This window comes from Symphalangus syndactylus, chromosome 21 (assembly GCF_028878055.3).
Source record: "Symphalangus syndactylus isolate Jambi chromosome 21, NHGRI_mSymSyn1-v2.1_pri, whole genome shotgun sequence".
NCBI classification, from domain to species: Eukaryota; Metazoa; Chordata; class Mammalia; order Primates; family Hylobatidae; genus Symphalangus; species Symphalangus syndactylus.
In genome coordinates, this window is record NC_072443.2 from 35,744,781 (window position 1) to 35,757,015 (window position 12,235).

The 12,235-nt window shown below is 37.9% G+C and overlaps 1 protein-coding gene and 1 pseudogene across 7 annotated transcripts in view; one reads left to right on the top strand and one right to left on the bottom strand.

The window, feature by feature from the left end:
* PHLDB2 (pleckstrin homology like domain family B member 2) overlaps positions 1–12,235 on the top strand; it is a 238,032-nt gene that overhangs the window by 132,925 nt on the left and 92,872 nt on the right. The window lies entirely within an intron of this gene.
* On the bottom strand, positions 7,578–7,748 carry LOC129471789 (uncharacterized; annotated as a pseudogene).

The following is a 12,235-nucleotide window of genomic DNA, read 5'->3' on the forward strand; positions in this document are numbered from 1 at the left end:
AAACAAAACAAAACAAAAAAAAAAAACCTTTGTTCCTTTGGTGTGTTTTCATTATCTTGAAACTCTGATCCCTACAGTTCACAGTATCATAAATTCACTGTTGGTGATTTATAGTTTGAAGGGGATTAGCTTCATTCTGGTGCTATCTGATACAAATGGAGCTGGAGAATTTTATTTCAAAACAGATACCAGAATTGTACCAAAGAGAAAAGAATCTCCCAAAGAACTTTTAAAAATGATCCCTAAGTTGGTTTTTCAGGTAATTTTATTTTCCAGGGAAAAAGTACTGTGACTTTCTGTGGGTACCTTCCAGCGATCTCTTCATGACTTCTTGGCGTTTTCTAATGAGGTGATGTAGTAGGTTTCAGGTGATAAAATAACAAGAGCACTGGGGGGATTTAATTTATGGATTGGAAAGTAAATGCAAACATTTCAACATACATTAACTTCTTTCCTGTTTAGACTTCCCCCTGTTGCCTTTTCTCTCAGATGGGCACCAGATGCATTCGCTTCTCCCAGCCCATTCTGTGGATACGCATGTAATAAGGCATGTAGCCATTAAGGCCTTCGGGACTGTTTTCTTTCCACAGCAACATAATGCAAGGATCATATAGTTTCACTGAGATCTCTTTTTTGTTTACGTAAAATATACAAGAAACCCAAAACAAACACATCAGCATAGATCAAGAAGACAGGCTGTAAACTTTGGCATCTTCTTTGCCTCCTCTCTTACACATGTTAACACAGACCTCCCTTCCCCACTTCCCTCCCTCCTGTTGTCACCTTGGCAATGCCTCTTGTGTGCTCTCTCTCACCTCCCACCTTCCTAACTCTAACTCTGCTTTCTTCCTCTACACTCAGCTGCAGTCTCTGATGTGTGCAATCACATCCCTCCTGCTCTCATTGCCTAGGGAATTAAAACCAAACTCTTACTGTGTTCTTCATCCTCCTGCCTCTTCTCTCTTGCTCACACCCTAATCCTCATTCAAAGTACACGACTGATGACTGGTCCACATTTCCTAGGAGTTCCTAATGGGATTAGGCCTGCTCACATCTAAAATGAAAAGGGCACTCTGGAAATAGGGAAGGCAAGAGCTATCAGTAGCCATTGTTGTCACTCATGGGGTCAGAAAAGTCTCCCATCTGAATTATTCTGTACCTTTTGAGTTGAATTGATTTGTAAGGTTAAGAGAAATCAAGTTGAAACAAATATACATATACATTCAGCTGTGGCAGGTAAACTAAGCTTCAGGAAAATGAATGGATTCCATATTTGTACCTGATGGTAAATCTCTAAATGCACAACCTTTTACACATCCTAAACAGGACCAATAAGCTTGAACTAAAAAAAAAAAATGGGGTATCAAACACGAATATCCCTTTAAATTTTCTCTGGAATATCCTGCCATCCCAGTCTTCTGTAACTTTCCTCTATAGATATTCATGGCCAAGAAGAAATGGTGCATGGCTGTTTCTAAGATGTGGTTTATTATTTGCAAATATCCTGCTTGTTGCTTCCCTAGAGTTTGTAAAGCTGATCTTTCAGCCAACACTACTTTGGAAAATTCTGCTGTTATATTTTGTTTGGCCAACCAATCTGCTTTGGTAATCATAGTTTTTGGTTTTTAGAAAAAGTGTATATTTGAGAGGAGGAAAAGTGGTGGCACTTCCTGGGGTAGGAGGGAATCTGTATTGTAGTTTAATGCTCTGTAGTTTCTTTAGCCCAAATAAAGAGGGGACAGAGCTTCGTAATATTTTAGTCAGGTGGTTAAGTAGCATTTCCAACTACAAACAGGTTCTAGTATATTAATGTATTTTATCATCTAAAAAATAACATCAGTGTCTTGTACTGCTGAGTCAAAAGCCAAACCTTTGAGTATTCATTTTGACATGAGGTATTAAACCCTTCAATTCTTTACTGTTGGAGTAAATATTTAAAATGCAGTTTGGGTGTAAGTGCTTAGCTTTTTATTCTGCTTAGTGACATCTGCCCTGGCTTGCTTTCTGGGTTGCTGTGTCTGCATATTATGGGAATACTCTTAACTTAGTTCTGTTTCCCATTTTGTATATATTTCTTTCAAAGCAAAGTCCTTCTTACTAACTGGCATTAATTCTTGTCTATTCTAACATCTCAGATTTTTTTTTGTAGACACACCTAAACACTTGAAGGATTACTGTCCAAATTAAATCACTTTTAGGGGAGGCATGCTGCTTGGACCCAGGAGAGCATATCTTACATGGTGGTAGAGACAGAAAAAGATTTAGAGAACTATGAGCGAGAAATACATGATTATTAAATATAGTTCATCCCAGGAGACTTACAGTCCTAGATTTTAAAAAACGGTGTTATAGAAAATAATGACTTTTCCTATATGGATTTTGTTTTTAATTCTATCAGAGATAGGATGTTTGTTGGATGTGCCAGTGGTCTGACCTAATATGAGCTTGAAAGTTTGTTTACATCCTTTAACTCACAGAATTTTAGGTGTGCATGTGGCTTTATGCTACTATTGAATAATACTGATCAGATTCCCTTCCCTTCAGTGGGCTTCTTCATCATTTCTTTATACTGTAACCTCCTCAAAACTACCACTCACTGGATTCACCCCACTCCATGTTCCTTTTCCTGTCAACCAATTATATTAAGGCATGCATAGCAATTATTTGTTCATAAGTGTGTTTTTCCCTTTGAACTCTAAGCTACGTAAAGGCAGGAAATGGTATCTCTTACCGTATGTCTCCCAATGCCTAGCTCAGAGCCTGATTTACGCTAGGTACTTAATGAAGATTAGCATCCTTATAGTAACAAAGAAACCCCAAATCTCAGTGGCTGCAGACAATCTTGGGTTGACAAGGACCTTGTTCCATGTTGTCCTCATTCAGGAGTGGGGCTAACAAAACCTCTGCAAGCCTGGATGAGGCTAGTTGTCTTAGCAGGGGAGTGGGAAATGGTGACTCCTGTTCTGACTCATGATGCTTCAGCTTGGAACTGGCAAGTTACTTTCTCTCATATTTCATTGATCAAAGCAAGGGACATAGCTACACCTAACCTCACAGAGATGAGGAAGAGCAATCTCACCATGTTCCTGAAAGGAGAAGAACTGGAATATTAGTGAGTAACACTAATGCCTGCTAAATAAATGTCTGATAAACAGTAGGCATGGATTTAATGAATGAAGTGCCTAAAACTACCCATTGAGATTTTTAATTGTTTTCCCTGTACAATAAACAGAACTACTGAAATATGGAAGTAAGGTAGCTACATTCTAAAAAACAAGAATATTAATATTATCTAAGCTATTATTCAGCAAACATCTAGAGACTTTTTTATAACAATTCTGTTAGCTTTATTCATATGAGGGAAATATTTGATTTTTTAGTTTTTCAGATGCGTAAAGAGTGGAACAGATAAATTCATATGATTAATGTTTTTGCCAGGGTCATTTAGAAGAGTTGGAAAAAATGTTGCAGTCTTCGGTATATTTATATATTAAATTAGTCTCATCAAGACTTTTTTTTTTTTTTTTCCGAGACGGAGTTTTGCTTGTTGCCCAGGCTGGAGTGCAATGGCACAATCTCAGCTCACCACAACCTCCACCTCCTGGGTTCACGTGATTCTTCTGCCTCAGCCTCCCGAGTAGCTAGGATTACAGGCATGCACCACCATGCCTGGCTAATTTTTTGTATTTTTAGTAGAGATGGAGTTTCTCCATTTTGGTCAGGCTGGTCTCGAACTCCCGACGTTAGGTGATCTGCCTGCCTGGGCCTCCCAAAGTGCTGGGATTATAGGTGTGAGGCACCGCGCCTGGCAAAGGAGTTCTTTAACCTTTTTTGGAAAAGTTAATATCTGGCTTGAAAATTGGGCAAGAGCTAAGGAAAAAATCAACTTAAAATCTTTAATTGGCCAGACACAGTGGCTCACGCCTGTAATCCCAGCACTTTGGGAGGCCGAGGCAGGTGGATCACTTGAGGTCAGGAGTTAGAGACCAGCTTGGCCAACATGGTGAAACCCCGTTTCTACTAAAAATACAAAAATTAGCCAGGCATGGTGGTACACACCTGTAATCCTAGCTACTGGGGAGGCTGAGGCAGGAGAATTGCTTGAACCTGGGAGGCAGGGATGCAGTGAGTCGAGATTGCACCATTGCATTCCAGCCTGGGCGACAGAACAAGACTGTCTCAAAAAAAAAAAAAAAAAAGTTTAATCAATTTTAAAACGAAGTGTTGCTACATATTCTAGTATTTTATGGTGAGTTTTTTTTCTGGTTGTCAAAACGGTCCAAATGTATTACATAAAATGTAGAAAATATGAACTAGTATGAGAGAGGTTAAAAGTCACTGGTAAAACTACCATCCAAATAAAATCACTACTGATTTTTTTGGTGTGATTTCTTCCAGTCCGTTGTTATTGTTATTATTGTTGTGAAAGAATAGGCATATTGAGGAGGCAAGAGAAGATACTAGCTTGTACTAGAGAGGCTACCATGGAAATGCTAAGAAATGATCAGATTCAGAATATGTTTTAAGGACATGATAGGATTTATTGATGGATAAAATGAGGAAGGGGGTGCTAGTGACAGAGGATACCAATGTTGATTCCCAGGATTTTCGCTTGATCCCCACCTGTGTGTATGGTTGGGTGTATGTACAGTTGACTCTTGAGCGACTTGGCGGTTAAGAACACTGATACCCTGCTAAGTTGAAAATCTGCATATAACTTTTTATTCCCTCAAAACTTAACTACTGTTAGTTTACCATTGACCAGAAGCCTTACTAATAACAAAGCCAATTAACACATATTTTAATACAAAATAACACGTATTTTATATGTATGATATACTATATTCTTATAATAAAGTAATTTAGAGAAGAGAGGTTATTAAGATGTTCATAACGGAGAGAAAATGTATTTACTTTTTTTTAAGTTAGACTTTAAGTTCTGGGGTACATGTGCAGAACGTGCAGGTTTGTTACATAGGTATACATGTGTCACGGTGGTTTGCTGCACCCATCAACTCGTCATCTACATTAAGTATTTCTCCTAATGCTATCCCGCCCCTAGTCCCCCACACCCTGACAGGCCATGATGTATGATATTCCCCTCCCCATGTCCATGTGTTCTCATTGATCAACTCCCACTTATGAGTGAGAACATGCGGTGTTTGGTTTTCTGTTCTTGTGTTAGTTTGCTGAGAATTATGGTTTCCAGCATCATCCATGTCACTGCAAAAGACATGAACTTATCCTTTTTTAATGCTGCATAGTATTCAATGGTGTATATGTGCCACATTTTCTTTATCCGGTCTATCATTGTGGGCATTTGGGTTGGTTCCAAGTCTTTGTTATTGCAAATAGTGCTGCAATAAACATACGTTTGCATGTGTCTTTATAGTAGAATGATTTATAATCCTTTGGGTATATACATCCAGTAATAGGATTGCTGAGTCAAATGGTATTTCTAGTTCTAGATCCCTGAGGAATTGCCCACTGTCTTCTACAATGGTTGAACTAATTTACACTCCCACCAACAGTGTAAAAGTGTTCCTATTTCTCCACATCCTCTCCAACATCTGTTGTTTCCTGACTTTTTAATGATTGCCTTTTTAACTGGTGTGAGATGGTATCTTGTTGTTTTGATTTGCATTTTTCTAATGACCAGTGATGATGAGCTTTTTTTTCATGTTTGTTGGCTGCATAAATGTCTTCCTTTGAGAAGTGTCTGTTCATATCCTTTGCCCACTTTTTGATAGGGTTGTTTTTTCTTGTAAATTTGTTTAAGTTCTTTGTAGATTCTGGATATTAGCCCTTTGTCAGATGGGTAGATTGCAAAAATTTTCTCCCATTCTGTAGGTTGCCCGTTCACTCTGATAATAGTTTCTTTTGCTGTGCAGAAGCTCTTTAGTTTAATCAGATCCCATTTGTCAATTTTGACTTTTGTTGCCATTGCTTTTGGTGTTTTAGTCATGAAGACTTTGCCCATGCCTATGTCCTGAATGGTATTGCCTAGATTTTCTTCTAGGGTTTTTATGGTTTTAGGTCTTACGTTTAAGTCTTTAATCCCTCTTGAGTTAATTTTTGTATAAGGTGTAAGGAAGGGATCCAGTTTCAGCTTTCTGTATATGGCTAGCCAGTTTTCCCAACACCATTTATTAAATAGGGAATCTTTTCCCCATTGCTTTTGTCAGGTTTGTCAAAGATCAGATGGTTGTAGATGGGTGGTGTTATTTCTGAGGTCTCTGTTCTGTTCTATTGGTCTATCTGTTTGGTACTAGTACCATGCTGTTTTGGTTACTGTAGACTTGTAGTATACTTTGAAGTCAGGTAGCATGATGCCTCCAGCTTCGTTCTTTTTGCTTAGGATTGTTTTGGCTGTGCAGGCTCTTTTTTGGTTCCATATGAAATTTAAAGTAGTTTTTTCCAATTCTGTGAAGAAAGTCAATGGTAGCTTCATGGGGATAGCATTGAATCTATAAATTACTTTGGGCAGTATGGCCATTTTCACAATATTGATTATCCCTGTTAGCATGGGATGTTTTTCCATTTCTTTGCATCCTCTCTTAATTCTTTGAGCAGTGGTTTGTAGTTCTCCTTGAAGAGGTTCTTCACATCCCTTGTAAGCTGGATTCCTAGATATTTTATTCTCTTTGTAGCAATTGTGACTGAGAGTTCACTCATGATTTGGCTCTTTGTCTGTTATTGGTGTATAGGAATGCTTGTGATTTTTGCCCATTGATTCTGTATCCTGAGACTTTGCTGAAGTTGCTTATCAGCTTAAGGAGATTCTGGGCTGAGATGATGGGGTTTTCTAAATATACAATCATGTCATCTGCAGACAGAGACAATTTGACTTCCTCTTTTCCTAATTGAATACCCTGTGTTTCTTTCTGTTGCCTGATTGCCCTGGCCAGAACTTCCAATATTATGTTGAATAGGAGTGGTGAGAGAAGGCATCGTTGTCTTGTGCTGGTTTTCAAACGGAATGCTTCCAGTTTTTGTCCATTCAGTATGATATTGGCTGTGGGTTTGTCATAAATAGCTCTTATTATTTTGAGATACATTCCATCAATGCCTAGTTTATTGAGAGTTTTTAGCATGAAGGGCTGTTGAATTTTGTCAAAGGCCTTTTCTGCATCTATTGAGACAATCATGTGGTTTTTATTATTGGTTCTGATTATGTGATGGATTACATTTATTGATTTGCATATGTTGAACCAGCCTTGCATCCCAGGGATGAAGCCAACTTCACCATGGTGGATAAGCTTTTTTATGTGCTGCTGGATTCAATTTTCCAGTATTTTATTGAAGATTTTTGCATTGATGTTCATTAGGGATATTGGCCTGAAATTTTCCTTTTTTGATGTGTCTCTGCCAGGTTTTGGTGTCAGGATGTTGCTGGCCTCATCAAATGAGTTAGGGAGCATTTCCTCTTTTTCTGTTGTTTGGAATGGTTTCAGAAGGTGTGGTACTAGCTCTTCTTTGTACCTCTGGTAGCATTCAGCTGTGAATCCGTCTGGTCCTGGACTTTTTTTGGTTGGTAGGCTACTAATTGCTGCCTCAATTTCAGAACTTGTTATTGGTCTACTCAGGGTTTTACCTCTTGGTTTAGTCTTAGGAGAGTGTATGTGTCCAGTAATTTGTCCATTTCTTCTAGATTTTCTAGTTTATTTGCGTAGAAGTTGGTACTCTACACGTTCAGAGAAACTTCTCTAGTGATGAAGTATAGAAATGATCCCTGAAAGTATAGTCTTGTATTTACTATTTATTAAGTGGAAGTGGATCATTATGAAGGTCTTCATCCTCTTTGTCTTCATGTTGAGTAGGCTGAGGAGGAGCTGGTCTTTATGTCTCCAGGGTGGCAGAGGCAGAAGTGGAGGAGGTAGAAGGGGAGGCAGGAGAGGCAGGCACACTCGTGTAACTTCACAAAAAGTAAACTTTCTACTTTTTTTATTTCTCCAAAAATGTTTTTTTATGGGACCAATCCTTCTTCAGCCATTTTCTATAGTTCAGTGCCTGTATCATAGAAGGGTCCACGTTGTAAAAGAAGGCAAAAGCAGTCTTGAATAATCGGAACACTTCTGCCAGATTGTGTAATGTCAGTTTGTTTTCTGGTACTGCTTCTTCTATATCTTCATCATCTGACAGTGGTTTAGAAGGACTTTTCTCTATGAAGTTGTCCTCTGTTAATTCCTTTTGTGTGGTGTATTAGCTCTTGAATTTCTTCAAGACCCATATCTTGAAACCCTTCACCCACTGCGTGTTTTTTTTTTTTTTTTTTTTTTTTTGGCCATATCCACAGTCTCTTTGGTGATTTTCTTGGCTGGCTGTGTGGTAAATTTTTTGAAGTCATTTACAACATCTGGACACAGTTTTCTCCAGCAGATATGTATTATTTTGGGCTCCATGGCTTTCATGGTCTTTTCTATAACAATGATGGTGTTGTCAATAGGGTAATATTTCCAGGCTTTTATGCTTTTCTCTCTATCAGGGTTCTCTACCATAGCATTGACAGTGCTTTCCATAGGGTACCATAATGAGCCTGAAAGGTCGTTAGGACCCCCTGATCTAAAGGCAGAATTAGAGATGTGTTTGGGGGCAAGTAGACCACTTTGATGCCTTTGGTGTTGAACTCATGGAGTTCTGAGTAGCCAGAGGCATTGCCTAGTGTCAAAAGAACTTTAAAAGGCAGTTTCTTACTGGCAAAGTACTTCCTGACTCCAGGGACAAAGCATCAGTGGAACCAATCCAGGAAAAAAGTTCTCATTGTCCAAGCCTTCTTGTGGTACAACTAAAAGACTAGTATTTATGTTTTCCTTTGAAGGCTCAGGGTTAGCGGCTTTATAGAGGACAGTTCTGGTCATAACCATGACTGCGTATGCACAAAATGGTACAGTAAGTCTGTCCTTTGCTGCCTTAAATCCTGGTGCTCGCTTCTCTTCCTTAGTAGTAAATGTCCTTTGTGGCATTTTTTTTTTTTTTCAGGATTGGGCAAATTTTTTCTGCGTTAAAAACCTGTTCATCCAAGTGCTTGGGAGTTGATTAAAAAATATATAAATAAATAAAAACAACGAAACTACCCTGTTCAGGCAGATATCCTTTCTCCTCAGGGAATTTATATGGTATCTGGGAACTTACCTGCTGCCTCCTGGTTAGCAGAAGCTGCTTCTCCTGTTATCGTGCTATTTTTTCGGCCAAATCTGTTTCTAAAATATCAAACCATCCTTTGCTGGCATTAAATTATCCAGCTTTAGATTCCTTACCTCCTTTTGCTTTAAGTTATCATGTAATGATTTTGCCTTTTCTTGAATCTTATTAGAGTCTATAGGTATGCCTTTTTTTATAGCAATCCTGTGCCCACTTAAAATGTGCATTTTCACTATGAAACTCAAAGTTATTTCACAAAAAGTATAAAATTTTCATACCTGCTGGCATAGCTGCATTGACAACTTCACAATTTTCCTTTTCTTTTCTTATAGTGGTCCTTATGCTGGATTCATTTATTTTGAAATGGCAGGCAACTGTAGCTGCAGGCCTCAATCTCTGGTACATATCAGACAATTAAATTTTTTCTTGCAATGTCGTGACTTGTCTCTGCTTCCTGGGAGCACTTCCAGCATCACTAGTGGCACTTCGTATGGGTCCCATGGTGTTATTCAGGGTTTATAGTATTACATCAAATGTGTTAAAAATACTTGAGAACCATGAGATATAACTTGTTACTGCAATATTAAATTTACAGGAGAGATGAACTGCTCATGTGGAGGTGATTAGCATCACATGGCATTTTCAGTGAATACCTGCAACACTTGAGTTCACTGCAGTAGCAACAGGGGGTGTCCACAAAATTATTACAGTAGTATAGTATGTACTACAGTTAATTTTATGCAACCATGATATAATATCATATTTTTATGTTTGTTTACATTTCTCTGTACTGAGAATGGCATCATGTATAGTCTGTGTTACTTTTCATAAGACATCTGTGTATATTTTATGGTTGTAAATGATGAAATAGACTAGTAGCCACAAATATTTTATGCTCGTCACATACATCACTTTTCTTTTTTTTTCAGTATTTCTAGGCTACACAGTTAGTTTTTTCAAATTATTGCAAATCTCCAAAAAATTTTCCAGTATATTTATTGAAAAAAATTTTGCATGGGTAAGTGTACCCATGTAGTTCAAGCCTGTGTTGTTCAAGAGTCAACTGTATAAGAAAACGGCACTCATTGTATTATATACAGAAATAAACCTGTGTGTGTATAATCCATGTGTATGGGTGGGTGTCTGTAAAAAAGCTGCCCTAATTATATATATGTTTTTTAAAACTAACTTAACATTTTATGAATGTACTTTTTATGCTATAAAATGTACTTCAAAATATGATTTTAAATGATTGTACAATATTCTCTCATGATGTATTATAGCTTATTTAATTTTTTCCCTATTATTTGGCATTTATGGTATTTTCCCATTCTAATAAATAACATTGTAATGTCCTCAGGATCCATCTATTTCCTTGTTTTTTCAATTCCAAAATATTTAACTTGAGAGAATTGTCCAAGGCTTGCTGGAATTTCAGTATGGCAAGCCAACGAGAGGTGATGTTAGTTCAGAATAGAGGAGTCTCAGTTTCAGTCCTCTAAGCGGGCATGGTAAGATATTTCTCAAACCAGGCTGGTGTTGCTTTTAAAACCAGAATTGATAGCAGTAGACACATGCTGAGAAGAGTATTTGTCTTGGAGGCAGAAAGGGCACTGTCCAGGAGGAAATGAAAGCCTTACCAAGAGCTAGATAGCAGGACTAGATCCCAGCTGGGAGACAAATATAATGAAGAAGCTTCGTTTTTTTTTTTGAGGTACATTTAAAAAGATAAATTATGTTTGTATCTATCTGGGCAGGGCTTTGGGTTAGAGGAGAAGGAGCCCAAGGCACCTTTATGGGCAGTTGGGTACCTGGCCCATCACCAGGATTTATGCAGCCAGACTGTTTCTTGGCCTTCTGGATATAGAAGCAGCTCTTTACTAGGCTGCCTGAATTTGCTCACAAAGTGTGTGAAGCTGAGCAACAGGGTGAAGGTCCTTAATCCATGGCTTAGAGGGAGTGAGGAAAGCTTTGATTAAAATGGAAAGCTTAATGTTCATTGAGTTTCTCACCTATAGGACAACGAGAGCTAGAGGGGTAGAAGATAAAAATACTAGACATAACCTCTTCCTTAAACTTCTGGCCTAGTTACAGAGAAAACCACATTATGAAACCATTACTAACCATATATGATACTGTTTATATATAGACCAGAGATGTCATCATTAGTGTCTGATGTGCCTAAGGGTTGGAGGACAGTTATAGTGGTTCATGAGTTCAATGACAATGTTTAAACTGTATTTTCCCTTTGCTGATAATCTAAGAAAAATTTTTTTATCAGATAGTATTATAAGCCTTCCCATTTGCAGTAATAGTTTGTAATTCAAAGACATTTTCATAGGCTAAAACTTTAGTTTTTTAAATTAACATTGTTCAAACCAGGGTTCAAAACATATTTTCTTAAAAATTTTAATTGTGGAAGATAGAACCCTGATCTGTCCATGGAAGAGTGAGTAGGTCCTGATAGGTGTTTCTGCTAGAGGAGAGAATTTGCAAGGATGAGCATAGTGCATTTGGGGTACTAGAAAACTTAAAGGATATGCCAGTTTCAGGTTTTTAAATATACCATCCCATCCATGTGTCAGTATGGTGGAACACCTTTTTCTTTGTTATTACCTGCCTCTGATGACTAAAGGAGCTGTAAGTCTTTTTGTTGAGAAGGTAACTCCCAGAACCCTCGTTTACAAAACCATCTTCTAACCCTCATGTTATTGATCGATCAGTGTCTAACGTAAACTTTTCTTTCTCTGCCCAAATGTGAATTTTGTTTCCTCAGGACTTTATTTCTGAAAAGTTAATGATTCTAGCAGAGACAGCTATAGGAAAGTCCATTGCATTATGCCTTTGGGCATTAGGTAGTCACTAGGGAAGCAGGTGTTCCTCAAAGGGCCAGAACATTAAGGAGAAATTGTCTTTTTTATGTACCAGCCTAATCCTGCACCTTTACTTGGTTAGGGATTTGTTTCGCTCAAATGTCATTGCTGTCCTTTTAAGCTATTTTTCTTTTGTACATAAGGTATCTCAGATCAGTGATCTTTATTCTTCTTCAATTTGCTGTATGGTTTTAACAGGTTTATTAGTAAAACTGAGTTTG